Here is a 12370-nt window from a genome sequence, read left to right as displayed (position 1 = left end):
CAGAGAGGGGGAGAGAAAGACAGACACCTGAAGACCTGCTTCACCGCCTGTGATGCGACTCCCCTGCAGGTGAGCCGGGGGCTCGAACTGGGATCCTTATACTGGTCCTTGCGCTTTGCGCCACCTGCCCTTAACCTGCTGCGCTGCTGCCCACCTCCCAATAGCTTCTTAGTTCTAACAGCTATTATTCTCCCGCTCGTGACACACTCTGCCAGCACTCTAGCCCCTGGTGGTGCAGGCTCAGCACCTCTGCTTCCCCAGGGCACCCACCTTGTTGCCTGTAACTCCTTCCTCTCCTTCCTCAACATTTCAGTGACTCATCCTCTGACCTTCCCTCGTCCTTTCCTCCAGATTCTTGGTGCTTGAGCAACCTGGGCAGTTGGGGGGTTGTTGGGCCCAAGTCCGCAGAGTCCACGAAGGGGATCCCGGTTCAGCTGGACGCTGGGGGATCCCCAGGCCTGAGCCTGGCTGCCTCGCGGCCTCCTATCACTATGGTGACAAGGTTAGGACGACGGACAGTGGTGTTTGCAGTGAAGAAATCCCTTTGGGAGGCCAGGTGGTGGCACACCTGGTTAAGCACACACATTACAGTGTGCCAGGACCTGGGTTCAAGCCCCCGGTCCCCACCTCCAAGGGGAAAGCTCGTGAGTGGTGAAGCAGGGCTGCAGGTGTCTCTCTGTCTCTCTTCCTTTCTTCTTTTTTCTTTTTACCTCTCTATCTTCTCCTCCCTTCTCAGTTCCTTTCTGTTTCTATCTAATAAATAAATAAAAAGAAGTAAATAAAAAGCAATCACTTTGGTGACCTGTGTAAGACATTCCTCTTTAGATAGGTTAAGGAGTGACCAAGCTAAGAGCAGTGGAATCCTTGGAATCTGGAGAGATGTGATTTTGTTGTTGTTGTTGTTGAAGGGACTGTGTTCAATGGGAGGGATGCCAAACATTTCTTTCTTTCTTTCAAATTAAAAAAAAATCTCTATCTATTTATTGGATAGAGACAGCTACAAATCGAGAGAAAAGGGGGTTAAAGAGAGGAAGAGAGAGACATACACATATACCCGCAGCCCTGCTTCACCACTTGCAAAGCTTTCCCCCTGCAGGTGGGGACTGCGGGCTCGAACCTGGGTTGTTGAGCACTGTAACATGTGTGCTCAACCCTGTGAGCCACCACCTGGGCCCTCTCTTAGGGGCTTCACTGCTCTGGGTTGATGTTCTCAGACTGAACCAGAGAAAGTGGGGTGGAGAGAGAGGGAAAGACACTTAAGCTTCTTCTAGTGCTGTGAGGGCTGGGCTTAGACCTGGGTTGCAGACGTGACAAAGCAGCCACACTAGACAGCTGAGCTATTTTGTTGGCCTACTTCTACTTATTTATTTATTTATTATTTATTTTCACCACTCCAGGCACTGAAGGCCTGTGTCCCCCGCACCCCCAGATAACCCCTCTAGTTCTCCCACAGTCTTGGAAATAGGTTGACATTTTTTTTTACATTTTTTCTGTTTTTTTTACATATATATAAAATTCTGTTTCCCTGAGTTTTCCCTGGAGTTTCTCCAGTTCCATCCATTTTTATCCCCAAGGACACACTACATTCCTTCTTCACAGCTGCATAATACTCCCTTTGAGTAGATATCCCATAACATTTTTTATCCAGTTATCTGTCAAAAAGCATTTTGGTTGTTTCTAGGTTTTTGCTGTTGTGAATAGAGCTGCCTGTTGGCATGCTTTACAAGGCAGAAGGAACTTGGCAGCAGTGTCTAAGTTAAAGGTCTTGAGAAAAGGCAATGTGTGTGGATTTTCTGGGTGGGTCCTTATCCTCGGGTGCAGAAAGTCCCAGGTTATGTCACTGGGCTCAGTGAGGAAGGAGGCCAGGCCAGAGCCAAGGGATGCTGGGAGGGAGGGGAAAGAAAGGCTGTGTCCTCTGGGACTTCCAGAAAGGACTCAGCGATGTGGGTGTATTTTAGACTCTGATGCCCAGAACTGCAAGAAAACAAGGCTGACCACTTTAAGCCTCTGAGTCTGAGGAGCTGGTCAGAGTAAGAGGCACAGGGACACAGCCGTGTAGCTGAAAAGCCGCCTCACCTGTGGCCGGGAGATTTGGACCTTTCTGTTCTCTGGGCTTAGACTCTGGGTTTGGGTCCCAGCAGAGCACAGAGGCCCCCCACCTACCTACTGGGGACACTTAGGGTCTCCGAGCATGTTGTGTGTGAATCCTAGGCCTTAACCCGGAGAACAAACCCCCAGATGTCGGGGACAGAGGCAAGTGGCGTTTTACTGGCAGCCTCTTTAAGGCAGGTGACTCACCGAGAAGCACACCATCAGGTCGGTGGTTATGCCAGACTTCCAGGTAAATGTAGTCAATGAACGCGCACTATTTTTTTCTTCTCCCAACCCGAATTTCATATTACATTTCATCCCATTAGCCTTGAGAGAAAGCGACAGCTGATGGCAAGCCGTACTGACAGGGCCTCCTGGGCACAGCCCAGGAACCGGCAGTCACGTTTTCCCGCTTGATTCACGGCACCCAGAGGGGCAGGTAGGCACTGGGATGGATGAAGTAGGAGGCCCTCGGAGTGTTTCACTCAGTTACTTGATCCGCCTTCATTAGTTAGGAGGCGGCGGCTTGCCCGTCAGCCCCTCTGGTCAGAACACAGGAGTGTCTGCTCTCAGCACAGAGGAGGACAAGGGGCAGGACTCTGGGGTGGGGTGGGGCTGCCGTGACAGTGTCTGGTCTGGGAAACTGCTGTCTCCAGGGGCACAGCTGGCTTTCTGCGATGCAGGGGTCAACGCAAAAGCCATTTCAGATCCTCGCCAGCTTCTTGGTCCCCTTGCAAATGTCAAGCTAGTGACCAAGGTGGTTAAGATGAGAGACTGAAAGCCAGACCCAACTCGGTCTCTTGGTCCTCAGTCACAGAAGAAAGATGCTTCAACTCAGAGGTTTTTTTTTTTTTTTTATGTCTTTTAAAATTGATTTAATAATGATCGGCAAGACCGTAGGATAAGGGGGGCACAATTCCACACAGTTCCCACCACCAGAGTTCCGTGTCCCAGCCCTTCCACTGGAAGCTTCCCTGTTCTTTATCCCTCTGGGAGCATGGACCCAGATTCCTTATGAGGAGCAGAAGGGGGGAGTTCTGGCTTCTGTCATTGCTTCTCCGCTGGTCATGGGTGTTGGCAGGTGGACCCACACCCCCAGCCTGTGTCTGTCTGTCAGAGCACCCTCAGATCTGGCACAGAGAGTGCTGGGGGTTGAACCTGCATCTGTGGGTCCCCAGGCAGGCAAGTTCTGTGCTCTGACAGACCGAGATGGCTCCAGTGCTGTTTACAAAAACAGTTGAGAAGCCGAGTGCTCTTCTGTTGTTCAGACAGAATTCCTACAACCTCCCCTGTTCTGGTGCTGCCTGGATCCCCACTGAAGAAAGGGAAATAAGGGGCGGTAGCACAGCGGGTTAAGCGCAGGTGGCGCAAAGTGCAAGGACCAGCGTAAGGATCCCTGTTCGAGCCCCCGGCTCCCCACCTGCAGGGGAGTCACTTCACAGACGGTGAAGCAGGTCTGCAGGTGTCTATCTTTCTCTCCCCCTCTCTGTCTTTCCCTCCTCTCTCCATTTCTCTCTGTCTTATCTAACAACAACGACATCAATAACAATGACAATAATAACTACAATAATAAAACAACAAGGGCAACAAAAGGGAATAAATAAATAAATAAATATTTAAAAAAGAAAGGGAAATAAGGAGTCCTGTCTCTGGTGTTGTCCTGGAGTTGGAGCTGGGCATTGCCAGGTTCAGACAGGGTGCTGGCTAGGGGCAGGGTGGCACCGAGGCAGGACTGGGGCCGTGACTGGGCGGGTTGAGGGCAGCTGTCAACCCAGGTGCCCAGACAAGGACATGCAGGGTACCCCTTAAGACAACAGAAGTCATGGGCTTCTAGGAATAAACCTAAAAGAGACTTCCCAGCTTCTCTCCACCCTGAGATTCCTACTCTTATATGCCCTACTCCTACCTTTTGTTTCGTGTTTATTAATCATTTTGTCCTGCTTTATACCTCAGCATCTTTCAGCCACCAAGTTGCAGATGCTACCATGATGCCCATGACTTCCCTGGGCAGACGTCCTCACCCATGTGTCCTAGAACCTCCCCTCCCCAGACCCCTGCCCCACTAGGAAAAGACAGAGACAGGCTGGGGGTGTGGATCCACCTGCCAACACCCATGTCCAGCGGAGAAGCAATGACAGAAGCCAGAACTCCCATCTTCTGCTCCCCCAAAAGAATTTTGGCCCATAATCCCAGCTGGGGAGAAATTGTAGGGGAAGATGACCAGAGGGCTCTGAACTCAAACTCCATCAGGACCCAGAGAGGGAAGAGGTAACAGGTGGAGGTCTGACTTCAGAAGAGAAGACAGGACCATCACAAAAAATGAGCAAATATATATAGATATAGACAGGTAGTCAGAGAATAATAGTTAACCCATATCTGTGACCTTGGGAGAACCTCTATAGCTTCCAATGAAGGGAGTGGGGACACTGAACACTGGTGGTGGGAACGGTACAGAATTATACCGCTGTTATCTTATAGTTTTTAATATATATATATTTAATATTTATTTATTTATTCCCTTTTGTTGCCCTTGTTGTTTTATTGTTGTAATTATTGTTGTTGTTGATGTTGTTGTTGTCAGATAAGACAGAGAGAAATGGGGGGAAGATAGAGAGGGAGAGAGAAAGACAGACACCTGCAGACCTGCTTCATTCATTATTATTCTAGGTCTGCTATCTGCCTTTGTTTATAGTGACATAATATGACTTTTGGCTTATCTGTATTGGTGAAATAAAAGCTCTTCTCCAAATCAGTATTTTACGTGCTACCACGACTTGGAGAAAATGTTCAAAATTATGATTCTGGAGCTGGTCTTCTTGCCTTCCTTCTCTTAAATAATCCACTGGAGGTTTTCTGTGGGGCTGCTCTTCCTAGGACATGGCTGTAGCTAATTTGCTGAGAGCCTCTGAACATACCCCGAGTCTGCTTAGGACATCTGCTGGGAAGTTAAATCATTTTAAGTAGAGGAATTAGGTCAATGTTTTCTGTGAATCTTGGTGTTCTGTGCGGGATGTTTAATGGTGGAGATGAGTCCTGGTGCAGGTCTACAGAAGGAAAATAAATCCATCTTCTTTTACTAGGCGCTCGACAATTTTATTTAGAATATTTGTTTTTCCTAACGCTCCCTCTGCTCCTTACAGATGCATTTCAAATGCGGGTCTATTAGGCTCATAGTCTGTGCCTTAAAACAGAGTGGGAAGAAGGTGAGGGAAAGTGAGGACTGGGACCACTTTGAAGAAAGATAGGAGGAGAAATCTCACAGCCATAAGGTGGATCCCAACGTATAACAAACCTTTTCCTTGCAAGAGCAGAGAAATGCTGAGATGCCTGAAAGTGTTGTCTCCGCATCCAGTACGGAGTAAAGTCTAATGATAAGCCTGAGAGAAGGAATGAGAGATGAATGGAGTAGGGAGGACCGTGCCAAAGACACGGTAAACTTTATTTCTGAGTCTCCAAGATTTATACAGAAAGCAAGCAGTTCTACACAATACGAGATTACACAAGATACTTCTACACAATACAAGATCACACAACTTAGTTCTACACAATACAAGATATCATGATTTGCTGGCAGTTAAAGACCAGTCGGTTACTGTAAGTTACTGGAGTTTGCTGTTCTCCTCTAATGGTTTGCTTGTAAAACTCGCCTTTCTACAGTTTCTGTGTTCCCATTACTATTGTCCTATATGTAGCTAGTTCCAGGAATATGGTCAACTGAGCATAACAGTAAAACAGGGGAGTGGTTACATGCCGCCAAGTCCACGTCGGTTAGCCGAGGCACAAACAAGAACAGGGAAGTTAGTGGAGCGCAGCCAAAGGCCATGGTGTATCCATGTTACCCCTCCTGGCTGACCGTCTTCTCAAGGGGCCTGCAAGGGGTACCATGCCACCCCTCCCAGCCATCCCTCTTAACGAGGGGCCTGTAAGAGGTTTACCTTGAATGCTGCTCCCAACATGAAAGGTTTTTGAATAGAGAAATATCCTCTTGCCAATTACTTGGGGGGCATCAGCCTTGCCCGCCCCAAGACTTTGCCATGGAGAATTCTAAGCAAGGGCCCTCGCCCAATCATGGCTGACCACCCTCAGAGCGTCTGGTTCTGGGCGGACATGTGGCATGCGTTGATTCTGCTTCCCGTCAGGCAGTTCAGCACTGGAGGCTGTTTGGCTGGATAAACCTGGGAGTTGAGGAGGATGGACCTGGACAGTACGTGAGGCTGTGTGTCCGGCCAGAGGAGGGAAGGGCAGACAGAGCCTGCTCAGTTTTCAGACCAAAGCTGACAGATGCTGCGTTTTGGACTAAGCCAATGACATGAGTCACCCATCTTCATTCACTCCCGAGCCCTGGTGAGAACCATGTTATTCCACTTGTAGTTTATATCTGTAGCTCATTGGCTGGGCCATTGGAAAAGTCATGATGCATTTTTGCATAGAAATATATTGAAAAAACAGTCATGACTTTTCTTTTTTAAATATACATTTTATTTATCTATTATTGGTTGGATAGAGACAGAAAGAGAAATTGAGAGGGGAGGGGGAAATAGAGAGGGAAGGAAATAGAGAGACCCCTGCAGCCCTGCTTCACCACTTCTGAAGCTTTCCCCCTGCATGTGGGGACCAGGGGCTTGAACCCGGGTCTTTGTGCACTGTAATGTGTGCGCTTAGCCAGGTGCGCCACCGCCTGCCCTGTTATGACTTTTCTATCAACCATTTTTTTGTTTTGTTTTTAAATTTCCACCAGGGCTATCACTGGGGCTCAGTGCAGGCGCTCGGAATCCACTGCTCCTGGCAACCATTTTTCACTCCTCCCCCTTTTCTATTTTATTGGTTAGGACAGAGAGAAATTGAGAGGGGAGATGTGTAGAGAGAGAGGAAGAAAGAGAAGACACCTGTAGACTTGCTTCACTGCTCATAAAGTGTCCGCTCTGTAGGTGGGGAGTGGATCCCAAGCCTGGGTCTTTGTGCGCGGTCGTGTGTGCGCTCAGTCGTGTGTGCGCTCAGTCGTGTGAGAGCACCATGCCTGCCCCGCTGATGACAGTCCTCTCTGTTCATCACCAGTTACAAACTGCCAGGAAACAGCCGAGATATCACAGAGCACCAGGCTGCTCACTTCACTGCAAGGACTTAAAACCCAGAGAAGTGTCATTGAACAAAAATGACACCTACTTTTGCTGACATAATTTCTCTTCCTTTTTCTTTATTTTTAAAAATGATTTTTATTAGTGATTTAATAATGATCAACAAGATTATGGGATAAGAGGGGTCCAATTCCACACAGTTCCCACCACCAGAGTTCCCTGTCTCCTCCCCTCCACTGGAAGCTTCCCTGTTCTTTATCCCTCTGGGAGTCTGGAACAAAATTCTTTATGGGGAGCAGAAGGTGGGAGTTCTGGCTTCTGTCATTGCTTCTCTGCTGGACATGGGTGTTGGCAGGTGGATCCACACCCCCAGCCTGTCTCTGTCTGTCTGTCCCTAGTGGGGCAGGAGCTCTTGTCTCTTGTGTACCAACAGCCTTTTTAAAAATTCCATGTCCAGTGGAGAAGCAATTACAGAAGCCAGAACTCCCACCTTCTGCTCCCCATAATGATCCTGGGTCCATGCTCCCAGAGGGATAAAGAACAGGGACGTTTCAATTGGGGGGGGGGAATGAGACATGGAACTCCGGTTATGGGAACTGTGTGGAATTGTACCCCTGTTATCTTACAGTCTAGCTAATCATTATTAAATCACAAATAAAAAATTTCCAGTCTCTTGTCATGGGGCACCTTACTCTGAGACTGGGTAAGTGTGTTTTCTCAGAGTTGCATGCTCTTTCCAGAAAGAAAGGTGGGTGGCAATTGAACTGGCCACATTGGCAACCCTGTGTGAGAAGGGATGTGCCCGGGCTCAGCCCAGTGCTCCTGGATCTGTCTGGCCGTGAGTGTCTGCGTGAGCTGGAGGTCAGAGCCAGGAGACTCCCATCCAGCTGTGTTGGAGCTGTGTTGGAGCTGTGTTGGAGCCTAGGGCCTCTGTGTGCTTACCCAGGAAACAGTGACTCAGAAGGATGGGAGAAGCTGGCAGAGACAGCTGTCACTGTGAGAGCATCAGCTCCCCTCTGTGCACCAGGTTGCTCCTTGTCTCTGCGGCTAGCCGGGAAAGGACGGTGCCAGGGAAGTTACAATCCTACTCACAGGGAGGGCGGCCTGGGCTGACATGAGTTCACTCTTTCTGGAACAGCCCCTCCTGGCATCCATCCTGGACTGTGAGTCATGGTTCTATGTATCTGTGATCCTCAGCTGCTGCTTCCGCCGACCGGCTTTCTCTTCCCGGCCGACGGATGGAGAATGCAAGAATCGGAGCACGTTCTCAGCCTTCCCCGTCCTTTGCCCGCACAGGGCAGACCAGCAGATACCAGCCTCCTGAGCCTGTGCCACGTCTGCTATCTTTATCCAAAGAGCAAATAAAATGGGCAGTGTCTCCCAGCCCCTACTGCCACCCCCCAAAAAATAGATCTCCTGGAAAAAGTCAAGTTCATATACCCTCAGAAAGATCTTAAGTTGTTTTGTTTGTAGTTTCTCATTTCCTGAGATTTTGAGAAAATTTGACCTTGCCTTCTCCCACCGCCCTGCACTGCTTTTTAATATATTTTCTTGGAAGGAGAGAGGGAAGGAGGGCTGCTCTTGTCACTAGGAGCTGTGAGTCGGGGCCAGTGCCCGTGGGGATTTTTGTATAAACAGTGCAATAAGGAAGATAAGGAACTGAATTCCCAACCTTTTTCGGTTTCTTCATAAACCAGCCCCACATGCCGGCTCAGTGTCTGAGCTCAGTAACAGAACGGGAAAGGCACCGTTCACTCACGATCAGACCGTGATCTGCACAAGCTGACGACCGTGGCCAACATCATTGTAATAGTCGGTCAAAGGACAGCTCCACTTTCGCTATTCATTCCCGGATTTTGCTCTCTGGCTCATTTTCCAAAGGTTACACAACCAATTGCTTTGTGCCTGTAATGAAAATTTTGGTCTGGGGGTTGGTCAAAAGGTTGAGGGAGATGTGGTTCTGTTTTCCTGCTTTGCAAATGAAGAACAAGGTTCATTGGTTTGCCCCGGGTCACCACACTGCGCACACCCAGGCTGGTGCTGAACACTCCTGTGCTAGACGCAGACTCAGGAAGCCCCAGCGACCAGATTCTCTTTCATCTCCTTAGTTATTTTAAGCCGAGCTCTGCTCAGCGCTGGCTTGATGGTGGTGCTGGGGACTGAACCTGCCACCCCTGAGCCTCAAGCATGAGAGTCTTTTGCAGAGTTGCTGTGCTGTCCTCTGGCAGCTAAAACAACACATTTCTTCTTTGAGATGATGGCAAACGGGCATAAGAAGAGCTAGAGCTTTTCAGCCTGCAATCCACCCCCTAGATAGGAATCAGGCGGTCGCTGTGCGCTCCTAGTGACTGGTAAAAGGGGGTCCTTGCTGTTTTTGGCCTGGTCTTTGGGAGAAGTGGAGACAGAAGATTTATCCCCTTTGCTTCAGCTTATAGCTCTATTATTTATTTATTTTTAAATTTATTTATTGGGGAATTAATGCTTTACATTCGACAGTAAATACAATAGTTTGTACATGCATAATATTTCCAAGTTTTCCATATAACAATACAACCCCCACTACGTCCTCTGTCATCCTTTTTGGACCTGTACTGTCCCACCCACCCACCCCAGAGTCTTTTACTTTGGTGCAATACACCAATTCCAGTTCAGGTTCTACTTGTGTTTTCTTTTCTGATCTTGTTTTTCAACTTCTGCCTGAGAGTGAGATCATCCCATATTTATCCTTCTGTTTCTGACTTATTTCACTCAACATGAATTTTTCAAGGTCTATCCAAGATTGGCTGAAAACGGTGAAGGCACCATTTTTTATAGCTGAGTAGTATTCCATTGTGTATATAGACCACAACTTACTCAGCCACTCATCTGTTGTTGGACACCTGGGTCTATTATTTTAAAAATTTTTATTATCTTTATTTATTGGATAGAGACTGCCAGAAATTGAGAGGGTAGGGGGAGATAGAGAGGGAGAGAGGCAGAGAGACACCTGCAGCCCTGCTTCAACACTCGCAAAGCTTTCCCCCTGCAGGTGGGACTGAGGACTTGAACCCAGGTTCTTGCACACTGTGACATGTGCGCTCAACCAGGTGAGCCACACACCCGACCCTAAGAATATTTATTTATTCGCCCTCTAAGTCAGTCATCCATTCAACAGACACAGCTGGGCTCTGGCTGCACACCAGATACTGAGTTGGGACTTGAGAAGACAGAGATTCTCAGGAGGCTGGTTTCTTCCTCAGGAAACTAAAAATCATATGAGGAAGAGGCTGGTGATTTTGATTTGACATGTCACATTAGGACAGTGTGTGGGATATTCTGAAAGTCGACAAAATGTGTTTTTTAAAATATTTATTAGGAGTCCGGCAGTAGCACAGTGGGTTAAGCACACATGGCACAAAGAGTAAGGACCAGCATGAGGACCCCGGTTCGAGCCCCTGGCTGCCCACCTGTAGGGGAGTCGCTTCATAGGTGGTGAAGCAGGTTTGCAGGTGTCTGTCTTTCTCTCCCCCTCTCTGTCTTCCCTTCCTCTCTCTATTTCTCTCTGTCCTATCCAACAATGACATCAATAGCAACAATAATAACTACAATAATAAAACAACAAGGGCAACAAAAGGGAATAAATAAATATAAAAAATACTTAAAAAAATAAATAGCTACCATGTCAGGGTAGTCTAGCCTCGGTGACTGTGGCCACTACAAACTGCAGTAAACTGTATCGCTTCCCCGTGAGATAAGCGATGCTTCTTCCTGTGGCTTAAACCTCTCCTGGACTGTATTAGTAGGGAGCCTCACACCTTCTTCATCTTGGAATCTTAACCCATTGAGTCTGAATTGTGAAATTTCTCAGAAAGCTTTGGTCAGCTTACTTGTGGTCTTCACCATTCACAAGGTCTCCGTGGGAAGCTTAAACTCTGCAGGGTGGCCGGCAGTGTTGGTTCACTCCGTAGTGATGTCTTGGTGGGCCATACTCCTGTTCACTCAACCGGCGTCTCCTAGAACCACAATCCCATGATTGTCAAAGCTGGGTCAACTCACCATCTCCTTTGACCTTGTAGGTCATGAGTCTTACCATTTGGCTTATTAATGAACAGCTCCCAGGGTGCCAGGTGTCAGAAAAACACACATCCATCCTGAGCTGGGCATAGACCTTTGGGCTCACAGATCCATCCCAGGGTATCAGTTTGTCTAAATAAGAAACTCCTGGCTCTTGGGACGTGTCAGTGACCAAGGCAGGCTTCCCACTGCTTCGTGGGACAACCAAGTGCATAGACAGGATTGTAGAAGGAGGGATGGCAAAAGAAGAGTGAGAAGGGAGATGGGCCCTGGGCAGAGGAGCTGAAGGAAAAGCAACGTGGGAGGGATGGTGGATAGGGATTCAGTGACCGAAACAGAACACAGGAGAAAAGGAGAGAAGTAGGAGGCAGTAGGAAAACCCAAGGGAATGTGCCCTTTCTTTCTTTCTTTCTTTCTTTCTTTCTTTCTTTCTTTCTTTATTTCTTTCCTTCTTCTTCTTCTTCTTCTTCTTCTTCTTCTTCTTCTTCTTCTTCTTCTTCTTCTTCTTCTTCTTCTTCTTCTTTTTACTTCTATTAAATCTTCTAGCCTTTTTCTTTCTTTCCTTTTTTTTTTTTTTTTTGGCTTCCAGGGTTATTGCTGGGACTTAGTGCCAGCACTATGAATCCACTGCTCCTTGTGGCCATTTTTTTTTCCATTTTATTGGATAAAACATAGAGAAACTGAGAGGAGGTACAGGTAGGGAAGTCAAGTCCAGGTGGGAAGTAGACTCAGAGACAAGTCCAGGTGGGAAGTAGACTCAGAGACACGTCCAGGTGGGAAGTAGACTCAGAGACAAGTCCAGGTGGGAAGTAGACTCAGAGACACGTCCAGGCGGGAAGTAGACTCAGAGACAAGTCAAGTCCAGGTGGGAAGTAGACTCAGAGACAAGTCCAGGTGGGAAGTAGACTCAGAGACACATCCAGGCGGGAAGTAGACTCAGAGACAAGGCCAGGTGGGAAGTAGACTCAGAGACACGTCCAGGAGGGAAGTAGACTCAGAGACAAGGCCAGGTGGGAAGTAGACTCAGAGACATGTCCAAATGGGAAGTAGACTCAGAGACACAACCAGGTGGGAAGTAAACTCAGAGACAAGTCCAGGTGGGAAGTAGACTCAGAGACACGTCCAGGTGGGAAGTAGACTCAGAGACGAGT

Source organism: Erinaceus europaeus, chromosome 6, assembly GCF_950295315.1.
Source record: "Erinaceus europaeus chromosome 6, mEriEur2.1, whole genome shotgun sequence".
Classification (NCBI taxonomy): Eukaryota; Metazoa; Chordata; class Mammalia; order Eulipotyphla; family Erinaceidae; genus Erinaceus; species Erinaceus europaeus.
The sequence above is the reverse complement of the archived record's forward strand: the minus strand, read 5'-3'. Positions refer to the sequence as shown.